The 23,032-nt window shown below is 43.7% G+C and overlaps 52 non-coding genes and 51 pseudogenes across 52 annotated transcripts; all 103 read left to right on the forward strand.

Moving 5' to 3' along the window:
• The first annotated feature begins 62 nt into the window (after positions 1 to 62).
• Positions 63 to 181, forward strand: LOC131713640 (5S ribosomal RNA; annotated as a pseudogene).
• A 100-nt stretch (positions 182 to 281) lies between these two features.
• Positions 282 to 400, forward strand: LOC131716916 (5S ribosomal RNA). Its single transcript, XR_009315801.1, has one exon. It is a non-coding gene; the product is annotated as a 5S ribosomal RNA (ribosomal RNA).
• A 100-nt stretch (positions 401 to 500) lies between these two features.
• On the forward strand, positions 501 to 619 carry LOC131713445 (5S ribosomal RNA; annotated as a pseudogene).
• A 100-nt stretch (positions 620 to 719) lies between these two features.
• LOC131710455 (5S ribosomal RNA) lies at positions 720 to 838 on the forward strand. The gene has a single exon (XR_009312327.1). It is a non-coding gene; the product is annotated as a 5S ribosomal RNA (ribosomal RNA).
• A 100-nt stretch (positions 839 to 938) lies between these two features.
• LOC131715756 (5S ribosomal RNA) lies at positions 939 to 1,047 on the forward strand (annotated as a pseudogene).
• Positions 1,048 to 1,161: 114 nt separating this feature from the next.
• On the forward strand, positions 1,162 to 1,280 carry LOC131711719 (5S ribosomal RNA). The gene has a single exon (XR_009313607.1). It is a non-coding gene; the product is annotated as a 5S ribosomal RNA (ribosomal RNA).
• A 114-nt stretch (positions 1,281 to 1,394) lies between these two features.
• On the forward strand, positions 1,395 to 1,503 carry LOC131716291 (5S ribosomal RNA; annotated as a pseudogene).
• Positions 1,504 to 1,617: 114 nt separating this feature from the next.
• LOC131716150 (5S ribosomal RNA) lies at positions 1,618 to 1,726 on the forward strand (annotated as a pseudogene).
• Positions 1,727 to 1,826: 100 nt separating this feature from the next.
• On the forward strand, positions 1,827 to 1,935 carry LOC131714799 (5S ribosomal RNA; annotated as a pseudogene).
• A 114-nt stretch (positions 1,936 to 2,049) lies between these two features.
• LOC131716083 (5S ribosomal RNA) lies at positions 2,050 to 2,158 on the forward strand (annotated as a pseudogene).
• Positions 2,159 to 2,272: 114 nt separating this feature from the next.
• On the forward strand, positions 2,273 to 2,381 carry LOC131714800 (5S ribosomal RNA; annotated as a pseudogene).
• Positions 2,382 to 2,481: 100 nt separating this feature from the next.
• On the forward strand, positions 2,482 to 2,600 carry LOC131710521 (5S ribosomal RNA). Its single transcript, XR_009312395.1, has one exon. It is a non-coding gene; the product is annotated as a 5S ribosomal RNA (ribosomal RNA).
• A 100-nt stretch (positions 2,601 to 2,700) lies between these two features.
• LOC131716913 (5S ribosomal RNA) lies at positions 2,701 to 2,819 on the forward strand. Its single transcript, XR_009315798.1, has one exon. It is a non-coding gene; the product is annotated as a 5S ribosomal RNA (ribosomal RNA).
• A 114-nt stretch (positions 2,820 to 2,933) lies between these two features.
• On the forward strand, positions 2,934 to 3,042 carry LOC131716051 (5S ribosomal RNA; annotated as a pseudogene).
• Positions 3,043 to 3,142: 100 nt separating this feature from the next.
• Positions 3,143 to 3,261, forward strand: LOC131710193 (5S ribosomal RNA). Its single transcript, XR_009312062.1, has one exon. It is a non-coding gene; the product is annotated as a 5S ribosomal RNA (ribosomal RNA).
• A 100-nt stretch (positions 3,262 to 3,361) lies between these two features.
• On the forward strand, positions 3,362 to 3,480 carry LOC131716914 (5S ribosomal RNA). The gene has a single exon (XR_009315799.1). It is a non-coding gene; the product is annotated as a 5S ribosomal RNA (ribosomal RNA).
• Positions 3,481 to 3,580: 100 nt separating this feature from the next.
• On the forward strand, positions 3,581 to 3,699 carry LOC131716915 (5S ribosomal RNA). The gene has a single exon (XR_009315800.1). It is a non-coding gene; the product is annotated as a 5S ribosomal RNA (ribosomal RNA).
• A 100-nt stretch (positions 3,700 to 3,799) lies between these two features.
• On the forward strand, positions 3,800 to 3,918 carry LOC131716917 (5S ribosomal RNA). Its single transcript, XR_009315802.1, has one exon. It is a non-coding gene; the product is annotated as a 5S ribosomal RNA (ribosomal RNA).
• Positions 3,919 to 4,018: 100 nt separating this feature from the next.
• LOC131711738 (5S ribosomal RNA) lies at positions 4,019 to 4,137 on the forward strand. The gene has a single exon (XR_009313626.1). It is a non-coding gene; the product is annotated as a 5S ribosomal RNA (ribosomal RNA).
• A 100-nt stretch (positions 4,138 to 4,237) lies between these two features.
• LOC131710973 (5S ribosomal RNA) lies at positions 4,238 to 4,356 on the forward strand. Its single transcript, XR_009312855.1, has one exon. It is a non-coding gene; the product is annotated as a 5S ribosomal RNA (ribosomal RNA).
• A 100-nt stretch (positions 4,357 to 4,456) lies between these two features.
• LOC131714295 (5S ribosomal RNA) lies at positions 4,457 to 4,575 on the forward strand (annotated as a pseudogene).
• A 100-nt stretch (positions 4,576 to 4,675) lies between these two features.
• LOC131716918 (5S ribosomal RNA) lies at positions 4,676 to 4,794 on the forward strand. Its single transcript, XR_009315803.1, has one exon. It is a non-coding gene; the product is annotated as a 5S ribosomal RNA (ribosomal RNA).
• Positions 4,795 to 4,894: 100 nt separating this feature from the next.
• On the forward strand, positions 4,895 to 5,003 carry LOC131716313 (5S ribosomal RNA; annotated as a pseudogene).
• A 114-nt stretch (positions 5,004 to 5,117) lies between these two features.
• LOC131713265 (5S ribosomal RNA) lies at positions 5,118 to 5,236 on the forward strand (annotated as a pseudogene).
• Positions 5,237 to 5,336: 100 nt separating this feature from the next.
• LOC131715757 (5S ribosomal RNA) lies at positions 5,337 to 5,445 on the forward strand (annotated as a pseudogene).
• Positions 5,446 to 5,545: 100 nt separating this feature from the next.
• LOC131719038 (5S ribosomal RNA) lies at positions 5,546 to 5,664 on the forward strand. The gene has a single exon (XR_009317934.1). It is a non-coding gene; the product is annotated as a 5S ribosomal RNA (ribosomal RNA).
• Positions 5,665 to 5,778: 114 nt separating this feature from the next.
• LOC131716919 (5S ribosomal RNA) lies at positions 5,779 to 5,897 on the forward strand. Its single transcript, XR_009315804.1, has one exon. It is a non-coding gene; the product is annotated as a 5S ribosomal RNA (ribosomal RNA).
• Positions 5,898 to 6,011: 114 nt separating this feature from the next.
• Positions 6,012 to 6,130, forward strand: LOC131711589 (5S ribosomal RNA). Its single transcript, XR_009313475.1, has one exon. It is a non-coding gene; the product is annotated as a 5S ribosomal RNA (ribosomal RNA).
• Positions 6,131 to 6,230: 100 nt separating this feature from the next.
• Positions 6,231 to 6,349, forward strand: LOC131718335 (5S ribosomal RNA). The gene has a single exon (XR_009317234.1). It is a non-coding gene; the product is annotated as a 5S ribosomal RNA (ribosomal RNA).
• Positions 6,350 to 6,449: 100 nt separating this feature from the next.
• LOC131715759 (5S ribosomal RNA) lies at positions 6,450 to 6,558 on the forward strand (annotated as a pseudogene).
• A 100-nt stretch (positions 6,559 to 6,658) lies between these two features.
• LOC131711456 (5S ribosomal RNA) lies at positions 6,659 to 6,777 on the forward strand. Its single transcript, XR_009313339.1, has one exon. It is a non-coding gene; the product is annotated as a 5S ribosomal RNA (ribosomal RNA).
• A 114-nt stretch (positions 6,778 to 6,891) lies between these two features.
• On the forward strand, positions 6,892 to 7,010 carry LOC131713771 (5S ribosomal RNA; annotated as a pseudogene).
• Positions 7,011 to 7,124: 114 nt separating this feature from the next.
• Positions 7,125 to 7,233, forward strand: LOC131715585 (5S ribosomal RNA; annotated as a pseudogene).
• Positions 7,234 to 7,347: 114 nt separating this feature from the next.
• On the forward strand, positions 7,348 to 7,466 carry LOC131711943 (5S ribosomal RNA). Its single transcript, XR_009313832.1, has one exon. It is a non-coding gene; the product is annotated as a 5S ribosomal RNA (ribosomal RNA).
• Positions 7,467 to 7,566: 100 nt separating this feature from the next.
• Positions 7,567 to 7,685, forward strand: LOC131716920 (5S ribosomal RNA). The gene has a single exon (XR_009315805.1). It is a non-coding gene; the product is annotated as a 5S ribosomal RNA (ribosomal RNA).
• A 100-nt stretch (positions 7,686 to 7,785) lies between these two features.
• Positions 7,786 to 7,894, forward strand: LOC131715760 (5S ribosomal RNA; annotated as a pseudogene).
• Positions 7,895 to 8,008: 114 nt separating this feature from the next.
• Positions 8,009 to 8,127, forward strand: LOC131711590 (5S ribosomal RNA). Its single transcript, XR_009313476.1, has one exon. It is a non-coding gene; the product is annotated as a 5S ribosomal RNA (ribosomal RNA).
• Positions 8,128 to 8,241: 114 nt separating this feature from the next.
• LOC131711944 (5S ribosomal RNA) lies at positions 8,242 to 8,360 on the forward strand. The gene has a single exon (XR_009313833.1). It is a non-coding gene; the product is annotated as a 5S ribosomal RNA (ribosomal RNA).
• A 100-nt stretch (positions 8,361 to 8,460) lies between these two features.
• On the forward strand, positions 8,461 to 8,579 carry LOC131718346 (5S ribosomal RNA). Its single transcript, XR_009317245.1, has one exon. It is a non-coding gene; the product is annotated as a 5S ribosomal RNA (ribosomal RNA).
• Positions 8,580 to 8,679: 100 nt separating this feature from the next.
• LOC131716127 (5S ribosomal RNA) lies at positions 8,680 to 8,788 on the forward strand (annotated as a pseudogene).
• A 100-nt stretch (positions 8,789 to 8,888) lies between these two features.
• Positions 8,889 to 9,007, forward strand: LOC131713772 (5S ribosomal RNA; annotated as a pseudogene).
• A 114-nt stretch (positions 9,008 to 9,121) lies between these two features.
• On the forward strand, positions 9,122 to 9,230 carry LOC131715586 (5S ribosomal RNA; annotated as a pseudogene).
• A 114-nt stretch (positions 9,231 to 9,344) lies between these two features.
• Positions 9,345 to 9,463, forward strand: LOC131711945 (5S ribosomal RNA). Its single transcript, XR_009313834.1, has one exon. It is a non-coding gene; the product is annotated as a 5S ribosomal RNA (ribosomal RNA).
• A 100-nt stretch (positions 9,464 to 9,563) lies between these two features.
• LOC131716921 (5S ribosomal RNA) lies at positions 9,564 to 9,682 on the forward strand. The gene has a single exon (XR_009315806.1). It is a non-coding gene; the product is annotated as a 5S ribosomal RNA (ribosomal RNA).
• A 100-nt stretch (positions 9,683 to 9,782) lies between these two features.
• LOC131715761 (5S ribosomal RNA) lies at positions 9,783 to 9,891 on the forward strand (annotated as a pseudogene).
• Positions 9,892 to 10,005: 114 nt separating this feature from the next.
• LOC131711591 (5S ribosomal RNA) lies at positions 10,006 to 10,124 on the forward strand. The gene has a single exon (XR_009313477.1). It is a non-coding gene; the product is annotated as a 5S ribosomal RNA (ribosomal RNA).
• A 114-nt stretch (positions 10,125 to 10,238) lies between these two features.
• Positions 10,239 to 10,357, forward strand: LOC131711946 (5S ribosomal RNA). The gene has a single exon (XR_009313835.1). It is a non-coding gene; the product is annotated as a 5S ribosomal RNA (ribosomal RNA).
• Positions 10,358 to 10,457: 100 nt separating this feature from the next.
• On the forward strand, positions 10,458 to 10,576 carry LOC131718357 (5S ribosomal RNA). Its single transcript, XR_009317256.1, has one exon. It is a non-coding gene; the product is annotated as a 5S ribosomal RNA (ribosomal RNA).
• A 100-nt stretch (positions 10,577 to 10,676) lies between these two features.
• Positions 10,677 to 10,785, forward strand: LOC131716128 (5S ribosomal RNA; annotated as a pseudogene).
• A 100-nt stretch (positions 10,786 to 10,885) lies between these two features.
• On the forward strand, positions 10,886 to 11,004 carry LOC131713773 (5S ribosomal RNA; annotated as a pseudogene).
• A 114-nt stretch (positions 11,005 to 11,118) lies between these two features.
• On the forward strand, positions 11,119 to 11,227 carry LOC131715587 (5S ribosomal RNA; annotated as a pseudogene).
• Positions 11,228 to 11,341: 114 nt separating this feature from the next.
• On the forward strand, positions 11,342 to 11,460 carry LOC131711947 (5S ribosomal RNA). The gene has a single exon (XR_009313836.1). It is a non-coding gene; the product is annotated as a 5S ribosomal RNA (ribosomal RNA).
• A 100-nt stretch (positions 11,461 to 11,560) lies between these two features.
• On the forward strand, positions 11,561 to 11,679 carry LOC131716923 (5S ribosomal RNA). Its single transcript, XR_009315808.1, has one exon. It is a non-coding gene; the product is annotated as a 5S ribosomal RNA (ribosomal RNA).
• A 100-nt stretch (positions 11,680 to 11,779) lies between these two features.
• Positions 11,780 to 11,888, forward strand: LOC131715762 (5S ribosomal RNA; annotated as a pseudogene).
• A 114-nt stretch (positions 11,889 to 12,002) lies between these two features.
• Positions 12,003 to 12,121, forward strand: LOC131711592 (5S ribosomal RNA). The gene has a single exon (XR_009313478.1). It is a non-coding gene; the product is annotated as a 5S ribosomal RNA (ribosomal RNA).
• A 114-nt stretch (positions 12,122 to 12,235) lies between these two features.
• On the forward strand, positions 12,236 to 12,354 carry LOC131711948 (5S ribosomal RNA). The gene has a single exon (XR_009313837.1). It is a non-coding gene; the product is annotated as a 5S ribosomal RNA (ribosomal RNA).
• Positions 12,355 to 12,454: 100 nt separating this feature from the next.
• Positions 12,455 to 12,573, forward strand: LOC131718368 (5S ribosomal RNA). Its single transcript, XR_009317267.1, has one exon. It is a non-coding gene; the product is annotated as a 5S ribosomal RNA (ribosomal RNA).
• Positions 12,574 to 12,673: 100 nt separating this feature from the next.
• On the forward strand, positions 12,674 to 12,782 carry LOC131716129 (5S ribosomal RNA; annotated as a pseudogene).
• Positions 12,783 to 12,882: 100 nt separating this feature from the next.
• LOC131713774 (5S ribosomal RNA) lies at positions 12,883 to 13,001 on the forward strand (annotated as a pseudogene).
• A 114-nt stretch (positions 13,002 to 13,115) lies between these two features.
• LOC131709799 (5S ribosomal RNA) lies at positions 13,116 to 13,234 on the forward strand. Its single transcript, XR_009311662.1, has one exon. It is a non-coding gene; the product is annotated as a 5S ribosomal RNA (ribosomal RNA).
• A 114-nt stretch (positions 13,235 to 13,348) lies between these two features.
• LOC131713775 (5S ribosomal RNA) lies at positions 13,349 to 13,467 on the forward strand (annotated as a pseudogene).
• A 100-nt stretch (positions 13,468 to 13,567) lies between these two features.
• Positions 13,568 to 13,686, forward strand: LOC131719224 (5S ribosomal RNA). Its single transcript, XR_009318120.1, has one exon. It is a non-coding gene; the product is annotated as a 5S ribosomal RNA (ribosomal RNA).
• Positions 13,687 to 13,786: 100 nt separating this feature from the next.
• LOC131715763 (5S ribosomal RNA) lies at positions 13,787 to 13,895 on the forward strand (annotated as a pseudogene).
• Positions 13,896 to 13,995: 100 nt separating this feature from the next.
• LOC131709800 (5S ribosomal RNA) lies at positions 13,996 to 14,114 on the forward strand. The gene has a single exon (XR_009311663.1). It is a non-coding gene; the product is annotated as a 5S ribosomal RNA (ribosomal RNA).
• A 114-nt stretch (positions 14,115 to 14,228) lies between these two features.
• LOC131711020 (5S ribosomal RNA) lies at positions 14,229 to 14,347 on the forward strand. The gene has a single exon (XR_009312902.1). It is a non-coding gene; the product is annotated as a 5S ribosomal RNA (ribosomal RNA).
• A 100-nt stretch (positions 14,348 to 14,447) lies between these two features.
• Positions 14,448 to 14,556, forward strand: LOC131715588 (5S ribosomal RNA; annotated as a pseudogene).
• Positions 14,557 to 14,670: 114 nt separating this feature from the next.
• LOC131712899 (5S ribosomal RNA) lies at positions 14,671 to 14,789 on the forward strand. The gene has a single exon (XR_009314786.1). It is a non-coding gene; the product is annotated as a 5S ribosomal RNA (ribosomal RNA).
• Positions 14,790 to 14,903: 114 nt separating this feature from the next.
• Positions 14,904 to 15,012, forward strand: LOC131716069 (5S ribosomal RNA; annotated as a pseudogene).
• A 100-nt stretch (positions 15,013 to 15,112) lies between these two features.
• On the forward strand, positions 15,113 to 15,221 carry LOC131716286 (5S ribosomal RNA; annotated as a pseudogene).
• Positions 15,222 to 15,321: 100 nt separating this feature from the next.
• Positions 15,322 to 15,430, forward strand: LOC131714801 (5S ribosomal RNA; annotated as a pseudogene).
• Positions 15,431 to 15,544: 114 nt separating this feature from the next.
• On the forward strand, positions 15,545 to 15,663 carry LOC131711593 (5S ribosomal RNA). Its single transcript, XR_009313479.1, has one exon. It is a non-coding gene; the product is annotated as a 5S ribosomal RNA (ribosomal RNA).
• Positions 15,664 to 15,763: 100 nt separating this feature from the next.
• LOC131714803 (5S ribosomal RNA) lies at positions 15,764 to 15,872 on the forward strand (annotated as a pseudogene).
• Positions 15,873 to 15,986: 114 nt separating this feature from the next.
• On the forward strand, positions 15,987 to 16,095 carry LOC131715589 (5S ribosomal RNA; annotated as a pseudogene).
• Positions 16,096 to 16,195: 100 nt separating this feature from the next.
• LOC131711594 (5S ribosomal RNA) lies at positions 16,196 to 16,314 on the forward strand. Its single transcript, XR_009313480.1, has one exon. It is a non-coding gene; the product is annotated as a 5S ribosomal RNA (ribosomal RNA).
• Positions 16,315 to 16,414: 100 nt separating this feature from the next.
• Positions 16,415 to 16,523, forward strand: LOC131714367 (5S ribosomal RNA; annotated as a pseudogene).
• Positions 16,524 to 16,637: 114 nt separating this feature from the next.
• Positions 16,638 to 16,746, forward strand: LOC131715596 (5S ribosomal RNA; annotated as a pseudogene).
• Positions 16,747 to 16,846: 100 nt separating this feature from the next.
• Positions 16,847 to 16,965, forward strand: LOC131711349 (5S ribosomal RNA). Its single transcript, XR_009313233.1, has one exon. It is a non-coding gene; the product is annotated as a 5S ribosomal RNA (ribosomal RNA).
• Positions 16,966 to 17,065: 100 nt separating this feature from the next.
• On the forward strand, positions 17,066 to 17,174 carry LOC131716049 (5S ribosomal RNA; annotated as a pseudogene).
• Positions 17,175 to 17,288: 114 nt separating this feature from the next.
• LOC131715416 (5S ribosomal RNA) lies at positions 17,289 to 17,397 on the forward strand (annotated as a pseudogene).
• Positions 17,398 to 17,511: 114 nt separating this feature from the next.
• Positions 17,512 to 17,620, forward strand: LOC131715464 (5S ribosomal RNA; annotated as a pseudogene).
• A 114-nt stretch (positions 17,621 to 17,734) lies between these two features.
• Positions 17,735 to 17,843, forward strand: LOC131714804 (5S ribosomal RNA; annotated as a pseudogene).
• A 114-nt stretch (positions 17,844 to 17,957) lies between these two features.
• On the forward strand, positions 17,958 to 18,076 carry LOC131716926 (5S ribosomal RNA). The gene has a single exon (XR_009315811.1). It is a non-coding gene; the product is annotated as a 5S ribosomal RNA (ribosomal RNA).
• Positions 18,077 to 18,176: 100 nt separating this feature from the next.
• LOC131714805 (5S ribosomal RNA) lies at positions 18,177 to 18,285 on the forward strand (annotated as a pseudogene).
• A 114-nt stretch (positions 18,286 to 18,399) lies between these two features.
• LOC131714130 (5S ribosomal RNA) lies at positions 18,400 to 18,518 on the forward strand (annotated as a pseudogene).
• Positions 18,519 to 18,632: 114 nt separating this feature from the next.
• LOC131716374 (5S ribosomal RNA) lies at positions 18,633 to 18,741 on the forward strand (annotated as a pseudogene).
• Positions 18,742 to 18,852: 111 nt separating this feature from the next.
• On the forward strand, positions 18,853 to 18,961 carry LOC131715364 (5S ribosomal RNA; annotated as a pseudogene).
• A 114-nt stretch (positions 18,962 to 19,075) lies between these two features.
• LOC131713410 (5S ribosomal RNA) lies at positions 19,076 to 19,194 on the forward strand (annotated as a pseudogene).
• A 114-nt stretch (positions 19,195 to 19,308) lies between these two features.
• On the forward strand, positions 19,309 to 19,427 carry LOC131711180 (5S ribosomal RNA). Its single transcript, XR_009313062.1, has one exon. It is a non-coding gene; the product is annotated as a 5S ribosomal RNA (ribosomal RNA).
• A 100-nt stretch (positions 19,428 to 19,527) lies between these two features.
• Positions 19,528 to 19,646, forward strand: LOC131716924 (5S ribosomal RNA). Its single transcript, XR_009315809.1, has one exon. It is a non-coding gene; the product is annotated as a 5S ribosomal RNA (ribosomal RNA).
• Positions 19,647 to 19,760: 114 nt separating this feature from the next.
• LOC131711350 (5S ribosomal RNA) lies at positions 19,761 to 19,879 on the forward strand. Its single transcript, XR_009313234.1, has one exon. It is a non-coding gene; the product is annotated as a 5S ribosomal RNA (ribosomal RNA).
• A 111-nt stretch (positions 19,880 to 19,990) lies between these two features.
• On the forward strand, positions 19,991 to 20,099 carry LOC131715936 (5S ribosomal RNA; annotated as a pseudogene).
• Positions 20,100 to 20,435: 336 nt separating this feature from the next.
• Positions 20,436 to 20,574, forward strand: LOC117967531 (5S ribosomal RNA; annotated as a pseudogene).
• A 100-nt stretch (positions 20,575 to 20,674) lies between these two features.
• On the forward strand, positions 20,675 to 20,803 carry LOC117967433 (5S ribosomal RNA; annotated as a pseudogene).
• A 100-nt stretch (positions 20,804 to 20,903) lies between these two features.
• LOC131712631 (5S ribosomal RNA) lies at positions 20,904 to 21,022 on the forward strand. The gene has a single exon (XR_009314522.1). It is a non-coding gene; the product is annotated as a 5S ribosomal RNA (ribosomal RNA).
• A 114-nt stretch (positions 21,023 to 21,136) lies between these two features.
• LOC117967431 (5S ribosomal RNA) lies at positions 21,137 to 21,255 on the forward strand. The gene has a single exon (XR_004662052.2). It is a non-coding gene; the product is annotated as a 5S ribosomal RNA (ribosomal RNA).
• A 100-nt stretch (positions 21,256 to 21,355) lies between these two features.
• LOC117967533 (5S ribosomal RNA) lies at positions 21,356 to 21,474 on the forward strand. The gene has a single exon (XR_004662079.2). It is a non-coding gene; the product is annotated as a 5S ribosomal RNA (ribosomal RNA).
• A 100-nt stretch (positions 21,475 to 21,574) lies between these two features.
• Positions 21,575 to 21,693, forward strand: LOC117967414 (5S ribosomal RNA). The gene has a single exon (XR_004662035.2). It is a non-coding gene; the product is annotated as a 5S ribosomal RNA (ribosomal RNA).
• Positions 21,694 to 21,807: 114 nt separating this feature from the next.
• LOC131716925 (5S ribosomal RNA) lies at positions 21,808 to 21,926 on the forward strand. The gene has a single exon (XR_009315810.1). It is a non-coding gene; the product is annotated as a 5S ribosomal RNA (ribosomal RNA).
• Positions 21,927 to 22,026: 100 nt separating this feature from the next.
• LOC117967535 (5S ribosomal RNA) lies at positions 22,027 to 22,145 on the forward strand. The gene has a single exon (XR_004662081.2). It is a non-coding gene; the product is annotated as a 5S ribosomal RNA (ribosomal RNA).
• A 100-nt stretch (positions 22,146 to 22,245) lies between these two features.
• Positions 22,246 to 22,364, forward strand: LOC117967473 (5S ribosomal RNA; annotated as a pseudogene).
• Positions 22,365 to 22,464: 100 nt separating this feature from the next.
• On the forward strand, positions 22,465 to 22,583 carry LOC117967428 (5S ribosomal RNA). Its single transcript, XR_004662049.2, has one exon. It is a non-coding gene; the product is annotated as a 5S ribosomal RNA (ribosomal RNA).
• Positions 22,584 to 22,683: 100 nt separating this feature from the next.
• On the forward strand, positions 22,684 to 22,802 carry LOC117967536 (5S ribosomal RNA). The gene has a single exon (XR_004662082.1). It is a non-coding gene; the product is annotated as a 5S ribosomal RNA (ribosomal RNA).
• Positions 22,803 to 22,916: 114 nt separating this feature from the next.
• Positions 22,917 to 23,025, forward strand: LOC131715248 (5S ribosomal RNA; annotated as a pseudogene).
• The last annotated feature ends 7 nt before the right edge of the window (positions 23,026 to 23,032 follow it).

A 23,032-nucleotide genomic window follows, 5' to 3' on the forward strand; every position in this document is an offset into this window, starting at 1 on the left:
AATTTTGGAGGAATCACCCCCAGCTCACTAAACATAAAAGTCATGAAAGCAGAAATGCATTCGCCTGCGGCCACACCACCTTGAATAAGCCTGATCTCATCTGATCTCAGAAGCTAAGCAATGTTGGGCTTGATTAGTACTTGGATCAGAGACCACCTGGGAATATCAAGTGCTGCAGGCATTACATTTTACAATTGAAATGTGTGGAGGACAAAAGGAAATTTTGGAGGAATCACCCCCAGCTCACTAAACATAAAAGTCATGAAAGCAGAAATGCAGTTGCCTGCGGCCACACCACCTTGAATAAGCCTGATCTCGTCTGATCTCAGAAGCTAAGCAATGTTGGGCTTGATTAGTACTTGGATGGGAGACCACCTGGGAATATCAAGTGCTGCAGGCATTACATTTTACAATTGAAATGTGTGGAGGACAAAAGGAAATTTTGGAGGAATCACCCCCAGCTCCCTAAACATAAAAGTCATGAAAGCAGAAATGCAATCTCCTGCGGCCACACCACCTTGAATAAGCCTGATCTCGTCTGATCTCAGAAGCTAAGCATTGTTGGGCTTGATACGTACTTGGATGGGAGACCACCTGGGAATATCAAGTGCTGCAGGCAATACATTTTACAATTGAAATGTGTGGAGGACAAAAGGAAATTTTGGAGGAATCACCCCCAGCTCACTAAACATAAAAGTCATGAAAGCAGAAATGCAATCGCCTGCGGCCACACCACCTTGAATAAGCCTGATCTCGTCTGATCTCAGAAGGTAAGCAATGTTGGGCTTGGTTAGTACTTGGATGGGAGACCACCTGGGAATATCAAGTGCTGCAGGCATTACATTTTACAATTGAAATGTGTGGAGGACAAAAGGAAATTTTGGAGGAATCACCCCCAGCTCACTAAACATAAAAGTCATGAAAGCAGAAAAGCAGTCGCCTGCGGCCACACCACCTTGAATAAGTCTGATCTCAGAAGCTAAGCAATGTTGGGCTTGGTTAGTACTTGGATGGGAGACCACCTGGGAATATCAAGTGCTGCAGGCATTACATTTTTGTAATTACATTTTACAATTGAAATGTGTGGAGGACAAAAGGAAATTTTGGAGGAATCACCCCCAGCTCACTAAACATAAAAGTCATGAAAGCAGAAATGCAATTCCCTGCGGCCACACCACCTTGAATAAGCCTGATCTCGTCTGATCTCAGAAGCTAAGCAATGTTGGGCTTGGTTAGTACTTGGATGGGAGACCACCTGGGAATATCAAGTGCTGCAGGCATTACATTTTTGTAATTACATTTTACAATTGAAATGTGTGGAGGACAAAAGGAAATTTTGGAGGAATCACCCCCAGCTCACTAAACATAAAAGTCATGAAAGCAGAAAAGCAATCGCCTGCGGCCACACCACCTTGAATAAGCCTCATCTCAGAAGCTAAGCAATGTTGGGCTTGGTTAGTACTTGGATGGGAGACCACCTGGGAATATCAAGTGCTGCAGGCATTACATTTTTGTAATTACATTTTACAATTGAAATGTGTGGAGGACAAAAGGAAATTTTGGAGGAATCACCCCCAGCTCACTAAACATAAAAGTCATGAAAGCAGAAAAGCAATCGCCTGCGGCCACAACACCTTGAATAAGCCTGATCTCAGAAGCTAAGCAATGTTGGGCTTGGTTAGTACTTGGATGGGAGACCACCTGGGAATATCAAGTGCTGCAGGCATTACATTTTACAATTGAAATGTGTGGAGGACAAAAGGAAATTTTGGAGGAATCACCCCCAGCTCACTAAACATAAAAGTCATGAAAGCAGAAATGCAATCGCCTGCGGCCACACCACCTTGAATAAGCCTGATCTCAGAAGCTAAGCAATGTTGGGCTTGGTTAGTACTTGGATGGGAGACCACCTGGGAATATCAAGTGCTGCAGGCATTACATTTTTGTAATTACATTTTACAATTGAAATGTGTGGAGGACAAAAGGAAATTTTGGAGGAATCACCCCCAGCTCACTAAACATAAAAGTCATGAAAGCAGAAATGCAATCGCCTGCGGCCACACCAGCTTGAATAAGCCTGATCTCAGAAGCTAAGCAATGTTGGGCTTGGTTAGTACTTGGATGGGAGACCACCTGGGAATATCAAGTGCTGCAGGCATTACATATTTGTAATTACATTTTACAATTGAAATGTGTGGAGGACAAAAGGAAATTTTGGAGGAATCACCCCCAGCTCACTAAACATAAAAGTCATGAAAGCAGAAATGCAATCGCCTGCGGCCACACCACCTTGAATAAGCCTGATCTCAGAAGCTAAGCAATGTTGGGCTTGGTTAGTACTTGGATGGGAGACCACCTGGGAATATCAAGTGCTGCAGGCATTACATTTTACAATTGAAATGTGTGGAGGACAAAAGGAAATTTTGGAGGAATCACCCCCAGCTCACTAAACATAAAAGTCATGAAAGCAGAACTGCAATCGCCTGCGGCAACACCACCTTGAATAAGCCTGATCTCGTCTGATCTCAGAAGCTAAGCAATGTTGGGCTTGGTTAGTACTTGGATGGGAGACCACCTGGGAATATCAAGTGCTGCAGGCATTACATTTTACAATTGAAATGTGTGGAGGACAAAAGGAAATTTTGGAGGAATCACCCCCAGCTCACTAAACATAAAAGTCATGAAAGCAGAAATGCAATCGCCTGCGGCCACACCACCTTGAATAAGCCTGATCTCGTCTGATCTCAGAAGCTAAGCAATGTTGGGCTTGGTTAGTACTTGGATGGGAGACCACCTGGGAATATCAAGTGCTGCAGGCATTACATTTTTGTAATTACATTTTACAATTGAAATGTGTGGAGGACAAAAGGAAATTTTGGAGGAATCACCCCCAGCTCACTAAACATAAAAGTCATGAAAGCAGAAATGCAATCGCCTGCGGCCACACCACCTTGAATAAGCCTGATCTCAGAAGCTAAGCAGTGTTGGGCTTGGTTAGTACTTGGATGGTAGACCACCTGGGAATATCAAGTGCTGCAGGCATTACATTTTACAATTGAAATGTGTGGAGGACAAAAGGAAATTTTGGAGGAATCACCCCCAGCTCACTAAACATAAAAGTCATGAAAGCAGAAATGCAATCGCCTGCGGCCACACCACCTTGAATAAGCCTGATCTCGTCTGATCTCAGAAGCTAAGCAATGTTGGGCTTGGTTAGTACTTGGTTGGGAGACCACCTGGGAATATCAAGTGCTGCAGGCATTACATTTTACAATTGAAATGTGTGGAGGACAAAAGGAAATTTTGGAGGAATCACCCCCAGCTCACTAAACATAAAAGTCATGAAAGCAGAAATGCAATCGCCTGCGGCCACACCACCTTGAATAAGCCTGATCTCGTCTGATCTCAGAAGCTAAGCAATGTTGGGCTTGGTTAGTACTTGGATGGGAGACCACCTGGGAATATCAAGTGCTGCAGGCATTACATTTTACAATTGAAATGTGTGGAGGACAAAAGGAAATTTTGGAGGAATCACCCCCAGCTCACTAAACATAAAAGTCATGAAAGCAGAAATGCAATCGCCTGCGGCCACACCACCTTGAATAAGCCTGATCTCGTCTGATCTCAGAAGCTAAGCAATGTTGGGCTTGGTTAGTACTTGGATGGGAGACCACCTGGGAATATCAAGTGCTGCAGGCATTACATTTTACAATTGAAATGTGTGGAGGACAAAAGGAAATTTTGGAGGAATCACCCCCAGCTCACTAAACATAAAAGTCATGAAAGCAGAAATGCAATCGCCTGCGGCCACACCACCTTGAATAAGCCTGATCTCGTCTGATCTCAGAAGCTAAGCAATGTTGGGCTTGGTTAGTACTTGGATGGGAGACCACCTGGGAATATCAAGTGCTGCAGGCATTACATTTTACAATTGAAATGTGTGGAGGACAAAAGGAAATTTTGGAGGAATCACCCCCAGCTCACTAAACATAAAAGTCATGAAAGCAGAAATGCAATCGCCTGCGGCCACACCACCTTGAATAAGTCTGATCTCGTCTGATCTCAGAAGCTAAGCAATGTTGGGCTTGGTTAGTACTTGGGTGGGAGACCACCTGGGAATATCAAGTGCTGCAGGCATTACATTTTACAATTGAAATGTGTGGAGGACAAAAGGAAATTTTGGAGGAATCACCCCCAGCTCACTAAACATAAAAGTCATGAAAGCAGAAATGCAATCGCCTGCGGCCACACCACCTTGAATAAGCCTGATCTCGTCTGATCTCAGAAGCTAAGCAGTGTTGGGCTTGCTTAGTACTTGGATGGGAGACCACCTGGGAATATCAAGTGCTGCAGGCATTACATTTTACAATTGAAATGTGTGGAGGACAAAAGGAAATTTTGGAGGAATCACCCCCAGCTCACTAAACATAAAAGTCATGAAAGCAGAAATGCAATCGCCTGCGGCCACACCACCTTGAATAAGCCTGATCTCGTCTGATCTCAGAAGCTAAGCAATGTTGGGCTTTGTTAGGACTTGGATGGGAGACCACCTGGGAATATCAAGTGCTGCGGGCATTACATTTTACAATTGAAATGTGTGGAGGACAAAAGGAAATTTTGGAGGAATCACCCCCAGCTCACTAAACATAAAAGTCATGAAAGCAGAAATGCAATCGCCTGCGGCCACACCACCTTGAATAAGCCTGATCTCGTCTGATCTCAGAAGCTAAGCAATGTTGGGCTTGGTTAGTACTTGGATGGGAGACCACCTGGGAATATCAAGTGCTGCAGGCATTACATTTTACAATTGAAATGTGTGGAGGACAAAAGGAAATTTTGGAGGAATCACCCCCAGCTCACTAAACATAAAAGTCATGAAAGCAGAAATGCAATCGCCTGCGGCCACACCACCTTGAATAAGCCTGATCTCAGAAGCTAAGCAATGTTGGGCTTGGTTAGTACTTGGACGGGAGACCACCTGGGAATATCACGTGCTGCAGGCATTACATTTTTGTAATTACATTTTACATTTGAAATGTGTGGAGGCCAAAAGGAAATTTTGGAGGAATCACCCCCAGCTCACTAAACATAAAAGTCATGAAAGCAGAAACGCAATCGCCTGCGACCACACCACCTTGAATGAGCCTGTTCTCGTCTGATCTCAGAAGCTAAGCAATGTTGGGCTTGGTTAGTACTTGGATGGGAGACCACCTGGGAATATCAAGTGCTGCAGGCATTACATTTTACAATTGAAATGTGTGGAGGACAAAAGGAAATTTTGGAGGAATCACCCCCAGCTCACTAAACATAAAAGTCATGAAAGCAGAAATGCAATCGCCTGCGGCCACACCACCTTGAATAAGTCTGATCTCAGAAGCTAAGCAATGTTGGGCTTGGTTAGTACTTGGATGGGAGACCACCTGGGAATATCAAGTGCTGCAGGCATTACATTTTACAATTGAAATGTGTGGAGGACAAAAGGAAATTTTGGAGGAATCACCCCCAGCTCACTAAACATAAAAGTCATGAAAGCAGAAATGCAATTGCCTGCGGCCACACCACCTTGAATAAGCCTGATCTCGTCTGAACTCAGAAGCTAAGCAATGTTGGGCTTGATTTGTACTTGGATGGGAGACCACCTGGGAATATCAAGTGCTGCAGGCATTACATTTTTGTAATTACATTTTACAATTGAAATGTGTGGAGGACAAAAGGAAATTTTGGAGGAATCACCCCCAGCTCACTAAACATAAAAGTCATGAAAGCAGAAATGCAATCGCCTGCGGCCACACCACCTTGAATAAGCCTGATCTCGTCTGATCTCAGAAGCTAAGCAATGTTGGGCTTGGTTAGTACTTGGATGGGAGACCACCTGGGAATATCAAGTGCTGCAGGCATTACATTTTTGTAATTACATTTTACAATTGAAATGTGTGGAGGACAAAAGGAAATTTTGGAGGAATCACCCCCAGCTCACTAAACATAAAAGTCATGAAAGCAGAAATGCAATCGCCTGCGGCCACACCACCTTGAATAAGCCTGATCTCGCCTGATCTCAGAAGCTAAGCAATGTTGGGCTTGGTTAGTACTTGGATGGGAGACCACCTGGGAATATCAAGTGCTGCAGGCATTACATTTTACAATTGAAATGTGTGGAGGACAAAAGGAAATTTTGGAGGAATCACCCCCAGCTCACTAAACATAAAAGTCATGAAAGCAGAAATGCAATCGCCTGCGGCCACACCACCTTGAATGAGCCTGATCTCGTCTGATCTCAGAAGCTAAGCAATGTTGGGCTTGGTTAGTACTTGGATGGGAGACCACCTGGGAATATCAAGTGCTGCAGGCATTACATTTTACAATTGAAATGTGTGGAGGACAAAAGGAAATTTTGGAGGAATCACCCCCAGCTCACTAAACATAAAAGTCATGAAAGGAGAAATGCAATCGCCTGCGGCCACACCACCTTGAATAAGTCTGATCTCAGAAGCTAAGCAATGTTGGGCTTGGTTAGTACTTGGATGGGAGACCACCTGGGAATATCAAGTGCTGCAGGCATTACATTTTACAATTGAAATGTGTGGAGGACAAAAGGAAATTTTGGAGGAATCACCCCCAGCTCACTAAACATAAAAGTCATGAAAGCAGAAATGCAATCACCTGCGGCCACACCACCTTGAATAAGCCTGATCTCGTCTGATCTCAGAAGCTAAGCAATGTTGGGCTTGATTTGTACTTGGATGGGAGACCACCTGGGAATATCAAGTGCTGCAGGCATTACATTTTTGTAATTACATTTTACAATTGAAATGTGTGGAGGACAAAAGGAAATTTTGGAGGAATCACCCCCAGCTCACTAAACATAAAAGTCATGAAAGCAGAAATGCAATCGCCTGCGGCCACACCACCTTGAATAAGCCTGATCTTGCCTGATCTCAGAAGCTAAGCAATGTTGGGCTTGGTTAGTACTTGGATGGGAAACCACCTGGGAATATCAAGTGCTGCAGGCATTACATTTTTGTAATTACATTTTACAATTGAAATGTGTGGAGGCCAAAAGGAAATTTTGGAGGAATCACCCCCAGCTCACTAAACATAAAAGTCATGAAAGCAGAAATGCAATCTCCTGCGGCCACACCACCTTGAATAAGCCTGATCTCAGAAGCTAAGCAATGTTGGGCTTGGTTAGTACTTGGATGGGAGACCACCTGGGAATATCAAGTGCTGCAGGCATTACATTTTTGTAATTACATTTTACAATTGAAATGTGTGGAGGACAAAAGGAAATTTTGGAGGAATCACCCCCAGCTCACTAAACATAAAAGTCATGAAAGCAGAAATGCAATCGCCTGCAGCCACACCACCTTGAATAAGCCTGATCTCGCCTGATCTCAGAAGCTAAGCAATGTTGGGCTTGGTTAGTACTTGGATGGGAGACCACCTGGGAATATCAAGTGCTGCAGGCATTACATTTTACAATTGAAATGTGTGGAGGACAAAAGGAAATTTTGGAGGAATCACCCCCAGCTCACTAAATATAAAAGTCATGAAAGCAGAAATGCAATCGCCTGCGGCCACACCACCTTGAATAAGCCTGATCTCGTCTGATCTCAGAAGCTAAGCAATGTTGGGCTTGGTTAGTACTTGGATGGGAGACCACCTGGGAATATCAAGTGCTGCAGGCATTACATTTTACAATTGAAATGTGTGGAGGACAAAAGGAAATTTTGGAGGAATCACCCCAAGCTCCCTAAACATAAAAGTCATGAAAGCAGAAATGCAATCGCCTGCGGCCACACCACCTTGAATAAGTCTGATCTCAGAAGCTAAGCAATGTTGGGCTTGGTTAGTACTTGGATGGGAGACCACCTGGGAATATCAAGTGCTGCAGGCATTACATTTTTGTAATTACATTTTACAATTGAAATGTGTGGAGGACAAAAGGAAATTTTGGAGGAATCACCCCCAGCTCACTAAACATAAAAGTCATGAAAGCAGAAATGCAATCGCCTGCGGCCACACCACCTTGAATAAGCCTGATCTCGCCTGATCTCAGAAGCTAAGCAATGTTGGGCTTGGTTAGTACTTGGATGGGAGACCACCTGGGAATATCAAGTGCTGCAGGCATTACATTTTTGTAATTACATTTTACAATTGAAATGTGTGGAGGACAAAAGGAAATTTTGGAGGAATCACCCCCAGCTCACTAAACATAAAAGTCATGAAAGCAGAAATGCAATCGCCTGCAGCCACACCACCTTGAATAAGCCTGATCTCGCCTGATCTCAGAAGCTAAGCAATGTTGGGCTTGGTTAGTACTTGGATGGGAGACCACCTGGGAATATCAAGTGCTGCAGGCATTACATTTTACAATTGAAATGTGTGGAGGACAAAAGGAAATTTTGGAGGAATCACCCCCAGCTCACTAAACATAAAAGTCATGAAAGCAGAAATGCAATCGCCTGCGGCCACACCACCTTGAATGAGCCTGATCTCGTCTGATCTCAGAAGCTAAGCAATGTTGGGCTTGGTTAGTACTTGGATGGGAGACCACCTGGGAATATCAAGTGCTGCAGGCATTACATTTTACAATTGAAATGTGTGGAGGACAAAAGGAAATTTTGGAGGAATCACCCCCAGCTCACTAAACATAAAAGTCATGAAAGCAGAAATGCAATCGCCTGCGGCCACACCACCTTGAATAAGTCTGATCTCGGAAGCTAAGCAATGTTGGGCTTGGTTAGTACTTGGATGGGAGACCACCTGGGAATATCAAGTGCTGCAGGCATTACATTTTACAATTGAAATGTGTGGAGGACAAAAGGAAATTTTGGAGGAATCACCCCCAGCTCACTAAACATAAAAGTCATGAAAGCAGAAATGCAATCGCCTGCGGCCACACCACCTTGAATAAGCCTGATCTTGCCTGATCTCAGAAGCTAAGCAATGTTGGGCTTGGTTAGTACTTGGATGGGAAACCACCTGGGAATATCAAGTGCTGCAGGCATTACATTTTTGTAATTACATTTTACAATTGAAATGTGTGGAGGCCAAAAGGAAATTTTGGAGGAATCACCCCCAGCTCACTAAACATAAAAGTCATGAAAGCAGAAATGCAATCTCCTGCGGCCACACCACCTTGAATAAGCCTGATCTCAGAAGCTAAGCAATGTTGGGCTTGGTTAGTACTTGGATGGGAGACCACCTGGGAATATCAAGTGCTGCAGGCATTACATTTTTGTAATTACATTTTACAATTGAAATGTGTGGAGGACAAAAGGAAATTTTGGAGGAATCACCCCCAGCTCACTAAACATAAAAGTCATGAAAGCAGAAATGCAATCGCCTGCAGCCACACCACCTTGAATAAGCCTGATCTCGCCTGATCTCAGAAGCTAAGCAATGTTGGGCTTGGTTAGTACTTGGATGGGAGACCACCTGGGAATATCAAGTGCTGCAGGCATTACATTTTACAATTGAAATGTGTGGAGGACAAAAGGAAATTTTGGAGGAATCACCCCCAGCTCACTAAATATAAAAGTCATGAAAGCAGAAATGCAATCGCCTGCGGCCACACCACCTTGAATAAGCCTGATCTCGTCTGATCTCAGAAGCTAAGCAATGTTGGGCTTGGTTAGTACTTGGATGGGAGACCACCTGGGAATATCAAGTGCTGCAGGCATTACATTTTACAATTGAAATGTGTGGAGGACAAAAGGAAATTTTGGAGGAATCACCCCAAGCTCCCTAAACATAAAAGTCATGAAAGCAGAAATGCAATCGCCTGCGGCCACACCACCTTGAATAAGTCTGATCTCAGAAGCTAAGCAATGTTGGGCTTGGTTAGTACTTGGATGGGAGACCACCTGGGAATATCAAGTGCTGCAGGCATTACATTTTTGTAATTACATTTTACAATTGAAATGTGTGGAGGACAAAAGGAAATTTTGGAGGAATCACCCCCAGCTCACTAAACATAAAAGTCATGAAAGCAGAAATGCAATCGCCTGCGGCCACACCACCTTGAATAAGCCTGATCTCGCCTGATCTCAGAAGCTAAGCAATGTTGGGCTTGGTTAGTACTTGGATGGGAGACCACCTGGGAATATCAAGTGCTGCAGGCATTACATTTTTGTAATTACATTTTACAATTGAAATGTGTGGAGGACAAAAGGAAATTTTGGAGGAATCACCCCCAGCTCACTAAACATAAAAGTCATGAAAGCAGAAATGCAATCGCCTGCAGCCACACCACCTTGAATAAGCCTGATCTCGCCTGATCTCAGAAGCTAAGCAATGTTGGGCTTGGTTAGTACTTGGATGGGAGACCACCTGGGAATATCAAGTGCTGCAGGCATTACATTTTACAATTGAAATGTGTGGAGGACAAAAGGAAATTTTGGAGGAATCACCCCCAGCTCACTAAACATAAAAGTCATGAAAGCAGAAATGCAATCGCCTGCGGCCACACCACCTTGAATGAGCCTGATCTCGTCTGATCTCAGAAGCTAAGCAATGTTGGGCTTGGTTAGTACTTGGATGGGAGACCACCTGGGAATATCAAGTGCTGCAGGCATTACATTTTACAATTGAAATGTGTGGAGGACAAAAGGAAATTTTGGAGGAATCACCCCCAGCTCACTAAACATAAAAGTCATGAAAGCAGAAATGCAATCGCCTGCGGCCACACCACCTTGAATAAGTCTGATCTCGGAAGCTAAGCAATGTTGGGCTTGGTTAGTACTTGGATGGGAGACCACCTGGGAATATCAAGTGCTGCAGGCATTACATTTTACAATTGAAATGTGTGGAGGACAAAAGGAAATTTTGGAGGAATCACCCCCAGCTCACTAAACATAAAAGTCATGAAAGCAGAAATGCAATCGCCTGCGGCCACACCACCTTGAATAAGCCTGATCTTGCCTGATCTCAGAAGCTAAGCAATGTTGGGCTTGGTTAGTACTTGGATGGGAAACCACCTGGGAATATCAAGTGCTGCAGGCATTACATTTTTGTAATTACATTTTACAATTGAAATGTGTGGAGGCCAAAAGGAAATTTTGGAGGAATCACCCCCAGCTCACTAAACATAAAAGTCATGAAAGCAGAAATGCAATCTCCTGCGGCCACACCACCTTGAATAAGCCTGATCTCAGAAGCTAAGCAATGTTGGGCTTGGTTAGTACTTGGATGGGAGACCACCTGGGAATATCAAGTGCTGCAGGCATTACATTTTTGTAATTACATTTTACAATTGAAATGTGTGGAGGACAAAAGGAAATTTTGGAGGAATCACCCCCAGCTCACTAAACATAAAAGTCATGAAAGCAGAAATGCAATCGCCTGCAGCCACACCACCTTGAATAAGCCTGATCTCGCCTGATCTCAGAAGCTAAGCAATGTTGGGCTTGGTTAGTACTTGGATGGGAGACCACCTGGGAATATCAAGTGCTGCAGGCATTACATTTTACAATTGAAATGTGTGGAGGACAAAAGGAAATTTTGGAGGAATCACCCCCAGCTCACTAAATATAAAAGTCATGAAAGCAGAAATGCAATCGCCTGCGGCCACACCACCTTGAATAAGCCTGATCTCGTCTGATCTCAGAAGCTAAGCAATGTTGGGCTTGGTTAGTACTTGGATGGGAGACCACCTGGGAATATCAAGTGCTGCAGGCATTACATTTTACAATTGAAATGTGTGGAGGACAAAAGGAAATTTTGGAGGAATCACCCCAAGCTCCCTAAACATAAAAGTCATGAAAGCAGAAATGCAATCGCCTGCGGCCACACCACCTTGAATAAGTCTGATCTCAGAAGCTAAGCAATGTTGGGCTTGGTTAGTACTTGGATGGGAGACCACCTGGGAATATCAAGTGCTGCAGGCATTACATTTTTGTAATTACATTTTACAATTGAAATGTGTGGAGGACAAAAGGAAATTTTGGAGGAATCACCCCCAGCTCACTAAACATAAAAGTCATGAAAGCAGAAATGCAATCGCCTGCGGCCACACCACCTTGAATAAGCCTGATCTCGCCTGATCTCAGAAGCTAAGCAATGTTGGGCTTGGTTAGTACTTGGATGGGAGACCACCTGGGAATATCAAGTGCTGCAGGCATTACATTTTTGTAATTACATTTTACAATTGAAATGTGTGGAGGACAAAAGGAAATTTTGGAGGAATCACCCCCAGCTCACTAAACATAAAAGTCATGAAAGCAGAAATGCAATCGCCTGCAGCCACACCACCTTGAATAAGCCTGATCTCGCCTGATCTCAGAAGCTAAGCAATGTTGGGCTTGGTTAGTACTTGGATGGGAGACCACCTGGGAATATCAAGTGCTGCAGGCATTACATTTTACAATTGAAATGTGTGGAGGACAAAAGGAAATTTTGGAGGAATCACCCCCAGCTCACTAAACATAAAAGTCATGAAAGCAGAAATGCAATCGCCTGCGGCCACACCACCTTGAATGAGCCTGATCTCGTCTGATCTCAGAAGCTAAGCAATGTTGGGCTTGGTTAGTACTTGGATGGGAGACCACCTGGGAATATCAAGTGCTGCAGGCATTACATTTTACAATTGAAATGTGTGGAGGACAAAAGGAAATTTTGGAGGAATCACCCCCAGCTCACTAAACATAAAAGTCATGAAAGCAGAAATGCAATCGCCTGCGGCCACACCACCTTGAATAAGTCTGATCTCGGAAGCTAAGCAATGTTGGGCTTGGTTAGTACTTGGATGGGAGACCACCTGGGAATATCAAGTGCTGCAGGCATTACATTTTACAATTGAAATGTGTGGAGGACAAAAGGAAATTTTGGAGGAATCACCCCCAGCTCACTAAACATAAAAGTCATGAAAGCAGAAATGCAATCGCCTGCGGCCACACCACCTTGAATAAGCCTGATCTTGCCTGATCTCAGAAGCTAAGCAATGTTGGGCTTGGTTAGTACTTGGATGGGAAACCACCTGGGAATATCAAGTGCTGCAGGCATTACATTTTTGTAATTACATTTTACAATTGAAATGTGTGGAGGCCAAAAGGAAATTTTGGAGGAATCACCCCCAGCTCACTAAACATAAAAGTCATGAAAGCAGAAATGCAATCGCCTGCGGCCACACCACCTTGAATAAGCCTGATCTCGTCTGATCTCAGAAGCTAAGCAATGTTGGGCTTGATTTGTACTTGGATGGGAGACCACCTGGGAATATCAAGTGCTGCAGGCATTACATTTTTGTAATTACATTTTACAATTGAAATGTGTGGAGGACAAAAGGAAATTTTGGAGGAATCACCCCCAGCTCACTAAACATAAAAGTCATGAAAGCAGAAATGCAATCGCCTGCGGCCACACCACCTTGAATAAGCCTGATCTTGCCTGATCTCAGAAGCTAAGCAATGTTGGGCTTGGTTAGTACTTGGATGGGAAACCACCTGGGAATATCAAGTGCTGCAGGCATTACATTTTACAATTGAAATGTGTGGAGGACAAAAGGAAATTTTGGAGGAATCACCCCCAGCTCACTAAACATAAAAGTCATGAAAGCAGAAATGCAATCGCCTGCGGCCACACCACCTTGAATGAGCCTGATCTCGTCTGATCTCAGAATCTAAGCAATGTTGGGCTTGGTTAGTACTTGGATGGGAGACCACCTGGGAATATCAAGTGCTGCAGGCATTACATTTTACAATTGAAATGTGTGGAGGACAAAAGGAAATTTTGGAGGAATCACCCCCAGCTCACTAAACATAAAAGTCATGAAAGCAGAAATGCAATCGCCTGCGGCCACACCACCTTGAATAAGTCTGATCTCAGAAGCTAAGCAATGTTGGGCTTGGTTAGTACTTGGATGGGAGACCACCTGGGAATATCAAGTGCTGCAGGCATTACATTTTACAATTGAAATGTGTGGAGGACAAAAGGAAATTTTGGCGGAATCACCCCCAGCTCACTAAACATAAAAGCCATGAAAGCAGAAATGCAATCGCCTGCGGCCACACCACCTTGAATAAGCCTGATCTCGTCTGATCTCAGAAGCTAAGCAATGTTGGGCTTGATTTGTACTTGGATGGGAGACCACCTGGGAATATCAAGTGCTGCAGGCATTACATTTTTGTAATTACATTTTACAATTGAAATGTGTGGAGGACAAAAGGAAATTTTGGAGGAATCACCCCCAGCTCACTAAACATAAAAGTCATGAAAGCAGAAATGCAATCGCCTGCGGCCACACCACCTTGAATAAGCCTGAACTCGTCTGATCTCAGAAGCTAAGCAATGTTGGGCTTGGTTAGTACTTGGATGGGAGACCACCTGGGAATATCAAGTGCTGCAGGCATTACATTTTACAATTGAAATGTGTGGAGGACAAAAGGAAATTTTGGAGGAATCACCCCCAGCTCACTAAACATAAAAGTCATGAAAGCAGAAATGCAATCTCCTGCGGCCACACCACCTTGAATAAGCCTGATCTCAGAAGCTAAGCAATGTTGGGCTTGGTTAGTACTTGGATGGGAGACCACCTGGGAATATCAAGTGCTGCAGGCATTACATTTTTGTAATTACATTTTACAATTGAAATGTGTGGAGGACAAAAGGAAATTTTGGAGGAATCACCCCCAGCTCACTAAACATAAAAGTCATGAAAGCAGAAATGCAATCGCCTGCGGCCACACCACTTTGAATAAGCCTGATCTTGCCTGATCTCAGAAGCTAAGCAATGTTGGGCTTGGTTAGTACTTGGATGGGAGACCACCTGGGAATATCAAGTGCTGCAGGCATTACATTTTTGTAATTACATTTTACAATTGAAATGTGTGGAGGCCAAAAGGAAATTTTGGAGGAATCACCCCCAGCTCACTAAACATAAAAGTCATGAAAGCAGAAATGCAATCGCCTGCGGCCACACCACCTTGAATAAGTCTGATCTCAGAAGCTAAGCAATGTTGGGCTTGGTTAGTACTTGGATGGGAGACCACCCGGGAATATCAAGTGCTGCAGGCATTACATTTTACAATTGAAATGTGTGGAGGACAAAAGGAAATTTTGGAGGAATCACCCCCAGCTCACTAAACATAAAAGTCATGAAAGCAGAAATGCAATCGCCTGCGGCCACACCACCTTGAATAAGTCTGATCTCAGAAGCTAAGCAATGTTGGGCTTGGTTAGTACTTGGATGGGAGACCACCTGGGAATATCAAGTGCTGCAAGCATTACATTTTACAATTGAAATGTGTGGAGGACAAAAGGAAATTTTGGAGGAATCACCCCCAGCTCCCTAAACATAAAAGTCATGAAAGCAGAAATGCAATCGCCTGCGGCCACACCACCTTGAATAAGCCTGATCTCAGAAGCTAAGCAATGTTGGGCTTGGTTAGTACTTGGATGGGAGACCACCTGGGAATATCAAGTGCTGCAGGCATTACATTTTTGTAATTACATTTTACAATTGAAATGTGTGGAGGACAAAAGGAAATTTTGGAGGAATCACCCCCAGCTCACTAAACATAAAAGTCATGAAAGCAGAAATGCAATCGCCTGCGGCCACACCACCTTGAATAAGCCTGATCTCGCCTGATCTCAGAAGCTAAGCAATGTTGGGCTTGGTTAGTACTTGGATGGGAGACCACCTGGGAATATCAAGTGCTGCAGGCATTACATTTTACAATTGAAATGTGTGGAGGACAAAAGGAAATTTTGGAGGAATCACCCCCAGCTCACTAAACATAAAAGTCATGAAAGCAGAAATGCAATCGCCTGCGGCCACACCACCTTGAATAAGCCTGATCTCAGAAGCTAAGCAATGTTGGGCTTGGTTAGTACTTGGATGGGAGACCACCTGGGAATATCAAGTGCTGCAGGCATTACATTTTTGTAATTACATTTTACAATTGAAATGTGTGGAGGCCAAAAGGAAATTTTGGAGGAATCACCCCCAGCTCACTAAACATAAAAGTCATGAAAGCAGAAATGCAATCTCCTGCGGCCACACCACCTTGAATAAGCCTGATCTCAGAAGCTAAGCAATGTTGGGCTTGGTTAGTACTTGGATGGGAGACCACCTGGGAATATCAAGTGCTGCAGGCATTACATTTTACAATTGAAATGTGTGGAGGACAAAAGGAAATTTTGGAGGAATCACCCCCAGCTCACTAAACATAAAAGTCATGAAAGCAGAAATGCAATCGCCTGCGGCCACACCACCTTGAATAAGCCTGATCTCGCCTGATCTCAGAAGCTAAGCAATGTTGGGCTTGGTTAGTACTTGGATGGGAGACCACCTGGGAATATCAAGTGCTGCAGGCATTACATTTTACAATTGAAATGTGTGGAGGACAAAAGGAAATTTTGGAGGAATCACCCCCAGCTCACTAAACATGAAAGTCATGAAAGCAGAAATGCAATCGCCTGCGGCCACACCACCTTGAATAAGCCTGATCTCAGAAATTAAGCAATGTTGGGCTTGGTTAGTACTTGGATGGGAGACCACCTGGGAATATCAAGTGCTGCAGGCATTACATTTTTGTAATTACATTTTACAATTGAAATGTGTGGAGGACAAAAGGAAATTTTGGAGGAATCACCCCCAGCTCACTAAACATAAAAGTCATGAAAGCAGAAATGCAGTCGCCTGCGGCCACACTACCTTGAATAAGCCTGATCTCAGAAGCTAAGCAATGTTGGGCTTGGTTAGTACTTGGATGGGAGACCACCTGGGAATATCAAGTGCTGCAGGCATTACATTTTACAATTGAAATGTGTGGAGGACAAAAGGAAATTTTGGAGGAATCACCCCCAGCTCACTAAACATAAAAGTCATGAGAGCAGCAATGCAATCGCCTGCGGCCACACCACCTTGAATAAGCCTGATCTCGTCTGATCTCAGAAGCTAAGCAATGTTGGGCGTGGTTAGTACTTGGATGGGAGACCACCTGGGAATATCAAGTGCTGCAGGCATTACATTTTACAATTGAAATGTGTGGAGGACAAAAGGAAATTTTAGAGGAATCACCCCCAGCTCACTAAACATAAAAGTCATGAAAGCAGAAAAGCAATCGCCTGCGGCCACACCACCTTGAATAAGCCTGTTCTCAGAAGCTAAGCAATGTTGGGCTTGGTTAGTACTTGGATGGGAGACCACCTGGGAATATCAAGTGCTGCAGGCATTACATTTTTGTAATTACATTTTACAATTGAAATGTGTGGAGGACAAAAGGAAATTTTGGAGGAATCACCCCCAGCTCACTAAACATAAAAGTCATGAAAGCAGAAATGCAATCGTCTGCGGCCACACCACCTTGAATAAGCCTGATCTCAGAAGCTAAGCAATGTTGGGCTTGGTTAGTACTTGGATGGGAGACCACCTGGGAATATCAAGTGCTGCAGGCATTACATTTTTGTAATTACATTTTACAATTGAAATGTGTGGAGGACAAAAGGAAATTTTAGAGGAATCACCCCCAGCTCACTAAACATAAAAGTCATGAAAGCAGAAAAGCAATCGCCTGCGGCCACACCACCTTGAATAAGCCTGATCTCAGAAGCTAAGCAATGTTGGGCTTGGTTAGTACTTGAATGGGAGACCACCTGGGAATATCAAGTGCTGCAGGCATTACATTTTTGTAATTACATTTTACAATTGAAATGTGTGGAGGACAAAAGGAAATTTTGGAGGAATCACCCCCAGCTCACTAAACATAAAAGTCATGAAAGCAGAAATGCAATCGCCTGCGGCCACACCACCTTGAATAAGCCTGATCTCAGAAGCTAAGCAATGTTGGGCTTGGTTAGTACTTGGATGGGAGACCACCTGGGAATATCAAGTGCTGCAGGCATTACATTTTTGTAATTACATTTTACAATTGAAATGTGTGGAGGACAAAAGGAAATTTTGGAGGAATCACCCCCAGCTCACTAAACATAAAAGTCATGAGCGCAGAAATGCAATCGCCTGCGGCCACACCACCTTGAATAAGCCTGATCTCGTCTGATCTCAGAAGCTAAGCAATGTTGGGCTTGATTAGTACTTGGATGGGAGACCACCTGGGAATATCAAGTGCTGCAGGCATTACATTTTACAATTGAAATGTGTGGAGGACAAAAGGAAATTTTAGAGGAATCACCCCCAGCTCACTAAACATAAAAGTCATGAAAGCAGAAAAGCAATCGCCTGCGGCCACACCACCTTGAATAAGCCTGATCTCAGAAGCTAAGCAATGTTGGGCTTGGTTAGTACTTGGATGGGAGACCACCTGGGAATATCAAGTGCTGCAGGCATTACATTTTTGTAATTACATTTTACAATTGAAATGTGTGGAGGACAAAAGGATATTTTAGAGGAATCACCCCCAGCTCACTAAACATAAAAGTCATGAAAGCAGAAAAGCAATCGCCTGTGGCCACACCACCTTGAATAAGCCTGATCTTGTCTGATCTCAGAAGCTAAGCAATGTTGGGCTTGGTTAGTACTTGGATGGGAGACCACCTGGGAATATCAACTGCTGCAGGCATTACATTTTTGTAATTACATTTTACAATTGAAATGTGTGGAGGACAAAAGTATATTTTAGAGGAATCACCCCCAGCTCACTAAACATAAAAGTCATGAAAGCAGAAAAGCAATCGCCTGCGGCCACACCACCTTGAATAAGCCTGCTCTCAGAAGCTAAGCAATGTTGGGCTTGGTTAGTACTTGGATGGGAGACCACCTTGGAATATCAAGTGCTGCAGGCATTACATTTTTGTAATTACATTTTACAATTGAATTGTGTGGACAAAAGGAAATTTTGGAGGAATCACCCCCAGCTCACTAAACATAAAAGTCATGAAAGCAGAAATGCAATCGCCTGCAGCCACACCACCTTGAATAAGCCTGATCTCAGAAGCTAAGCAATGTTGGGCTTGGTTAGTACTTGGATGGGAGACCACATGGGAATATCAAGTGCTGCAGGCATTACATTTTTGTAATTACATTTTACAATTGAAATGTGTGGAGGACAAAAGGAAATTTTGGAGGAATCACCCCCAGCTCACTAAACATAAAAGTCATGAAAGCAGAAATGCAATCGCCTGCGGCCACACCACCTTGAATAAGCCTGATCTCGTCTGATTTCAGAAGCTAAGCAATGTTGGGCTTGGTTTGTACTTGGATGGGAGACCACCTGGGAATATCAAGTGCTGCAGGTATTACATTTTTGTAATTACATTTTACAATTGAAATGTGTGGAGGACAAAAGGAAATTTTGGAGGAATCACCCCCAGCTCACTAAACATAAAAGTCATGAAAGCAGAAATGCAATTGCCTGCGGCCACACCACCTTGAATAAGCCTGATCTCGTCTGATCTCAGAAGCTAAGCAGTGTTGGGCTTGGTTAGTACTTGAATGGGAGACCACCTGGGAATATCAAGTGCTGCAGGCATTACATTTTATAATTGAAATGTGTGGAGGACAAAAGGAAATTTTGGAGGAATCACCCCCAGCTCACTAAACATAAAAGTCATGAAAGCAGAAATGCAATCGCCTGCGGCCACACCACCTTGAATAAGCCTGATCTCGTCTGATCTCAGAAGCTAAGCAATGTTGGGCTTGGTTAGTACTTGGATGGGAGACCACCTGGGAATATCAAGTGCTGCAGGCATTACATTTTTGTAATTACATTTTACAATTGAAATGTGTGGAGGACAAAAGGAAATTTTGGAGGAATCACCCCCAGCTCACTAAACATAAAAGTAATGAAAGCAGAAATGCAATCGCCTGCGGCCACACCACCTTGAATAAGCCTGATCTCGTCTGATCTCAGAAGCTAAGCAATGTTGGGCGTGGTTAGTACTTGGATGGGAGACCACCTGGGAATATCAAGTGCTGCAGGCATTACATTTTTGTAATTACATTTTACAATTGAAATGTGTGGACAAAAGGAAATTTTGGAGGAATCACCCAAAGCTCACTAAACATAAAAGTAATGAAAGCAGAAATGCAATCGCCTGCAGCCACACCGCCTTGAATAAGTCTGATCTCAGAAGCTAAGCAATGTTGGGCTTGGTTAGTACTTGGATGGGAGACCACCTGGGAATATCAAGTGCTGCAGGCATTATGTATTTGTAATTACATTTTACTATTGAAATGTGTGGAGGACAAAAGGATATTTTGGAGGAATCACCCCCAGCTCACTAAACATAAAAGTCATGAGCGCAGAAATGCAATCGCCTGCGGCCACACCACCTTGAATAAGCCTGATCTCGTCTGATCTCAGAAGCTAAGCAAAGTTGTACTTGGATGGGTGACTGCCTGGTAATATCAAGTGCTGCAGGCATTAAATTTTTGTAATTACATTTTACAATTGAAATGTGTGGAGGACAAAAGGAAATTTTGGAGGAATCACCCCCAGCTCACTAAACATAAAAGTCATGAAAGCAGAAATGCAATCACCTGCGGCCACACTACCTTGAATAAACCTGATCTCGTCTGATCTCGTCTGATCTCGCCTGATCTCAGAAGCTAAGCAATGTTGGGCTTGGTTAGTACTTGGATGGGAGACCACCTGGGAATATCAAGTGCTGCAGGCATTACATTTTACAATTGAAATGTGTGGAGGACAAAAGGAAATTTTGGAGGAATCACCCCCAGCTCACTAAACATAAAAATCATGAAAGCAGAAATGCAATCGCCTGCGGCCACACCACCTTGAATAAGCGTGATCTCGCCTGATCTCGTCTGATCTCAGAAGCTAAGCAATGTTGGGCTTGGTTAGTACTTGGATGGGAGACCATCTGGGAATATCAAGTGCTGCAGGCATTACATTTTACAATTGAAATGTGTGGAGGACAAAAGGAAATTTTGGAGGAATCACCCCCAGCTCACTAAACATAAAAGTCATGAAAGCAGAAATGCAATCGCCTGCGGCCACACCACCTTGAATAAGCCTGATCTCGTCTGATCTCAGAAGCTAAGCAATGTTGTGCTTGGTTAGTACTTGGATGGGAGACCACCTGGGAATATCAAGTGCTGCAGGCATTATATTTTTGTAATTACATTTTACAATTGAAATGTGTGGAGGACAAAAGGAAATTTTGGAGGAATCACCCCCAGCTCACTAAACATAAAAGTCATGAAAGCAGAAATGCAATCGCCTGCGGCCACACCACCTTGAATAAGCCTGATCTCGTCTGATCTCAGAAGCTAAGCAATGTTGGGCTTGGTTAGTACTTGGATGGGAGACCACCTGGGAATATCAAGTGCTGCAGGCATTACATTTTACAATTGAAATGTGTGGAGGACAAAAGGAAATTTTGGAGGAATCACCCCCAGCTCACTAAACATAAAAGTCATGAAAGCAGAAATGCAATCGCCTGCGGCCACACCACCTTGAATAAGCCTGATCTCGTCTGATCTCAGAAGCTAAGCAATGTTGGGCTTGGTTAGTACTTGGATGGGAAACCACCTGGGAATATCAAGTGCTGCAGGCATTACATTTTACAATTGAAATGTGTGGAGGACAAAAGGAAATTTTGGAGGAATCACCCATAGCTCACTAAACATAAAAGTCATGAAAGCAGAAATGCAATCGCCTGCGGCCACACCACCTTGAATAAGCCTGATCTCGTCTGATCTCAGAAGCTAAGCAATGTTGTGCTTGGTTAGTACTTGGATGGGAGACCACCTGGGAATATCAAGTGCTGCAGGCATTATATTTTTGTAATTACATTTTACAATTGAAATGTGTGGAGGACAAAAGGAAATTTTGGAGGAATCACCCCCAGCTCACTAAACATAAAAGTCATGAAAGCAGAAATGCAATCGCCTGCGGCCACACCACCTTGAATAAGCCTGATCTCGTCTGATCTCAGAAGCTAAGCAATGTTGGGCTTGGTTAGTACTTGGATGGGAGACCACCTGGGAATATCAAGTGCTGCAGGCATTACATTTTACAATTGAAATGTGTGGAGGACAAAAGGAAATTTTGGAGGAATCACCCCCAGCTCACTAAACATAAAAGTCATGAAAGCAGAAATGCAATCGCCTGCGGCCACACCACCTTGAATAAGCCTGATCTCGTCTGATCTCAGAAGCTAAGCAATGTTGGGCTTGGTTAGTACTTGGATGGGAGACCACCTGAGAATATCAAGTGCTGCAGGCATTACATTTTACAATTGAAATGTGTGGAGGACAAAAGGAAATTTTGGAGGAATCACCCCCAGCTCACTAAACATAAAAGTCATGAAAGCAGAAATGCAATCGCCTGCGGCCACACCACCTTGAATAAGCCTGATCTCGTCTGATTTCCGAAGCTAAGCAATGTTGGGCTTGGTTAGTACTTGGATGGGAGACCACCTGGGAATATCAAGTGCTGCAGGCATTACATTTTACAATTGAAATGTGTGGAGGACAAAAGGAAATTTTGGAGGAATCACCCCCAGCTCACTAAACATAAAAGTCATGAAAGCAGAAATGCAATCGCCTGCGGCCACACCACCTTGAATAAGCCTGATCTCGTCTGATCTCAGAAGCTAAGCAATGTTGGGCTTGGTTAGTACTTGGATGGGAGACCACCTGGGAATATCAAGTGCTGCAGGCATTACATTTTACAATTGAAATGTGTGGAGGACAAAAGGAAATTTTGGAGGACTCACCCCCAGCTCACTAAACATAAAAGTCATGAAAGCAAAAATGCAATCGCCTGCGGCCACACCACCTTGAATAAGCCTGATCTCGTCTGATCTCAGAAGCTAAGCAATGTTGGGCTTGGTTAGTACTTGGATGGGAGACCACCTGGGAATATCAAGTGCTGCAGGCATTACATTTTTGTAATTACATTTTACAATTGAAATGTGTGGAGGACAAAAGGAAATTTTGGAGGAATCACCCCCAGCTCACTAAACATAAAAGTCATGAAAGCAGAAATGCAATCGCCTGCGGCCACACCACCTTGAATAAGCCTGATCTCAGAAGTTAAGCAGTGTTGGGCTTGGTTAGTACTTGGATGGGAGACCACCTGGGAATATCAAGTGCTGCAGGCATTACATT

This window comes from Acipenser ruthenus, chromosome 44 (genome assembly GCF_902713425.1).
Source record: "Acipenser ruthenus chromosome 44, fAciRut3.2 maternal haplotype, whole genome shotgun sequence".
Taxonomy (NCBI): domain Eukaryota; kingdom Metazoa; phylum Chordata; class Actinopteri; order Acipenseriformes; family Acipenseridae; genus Acipenser; species Acipenser ruthenus.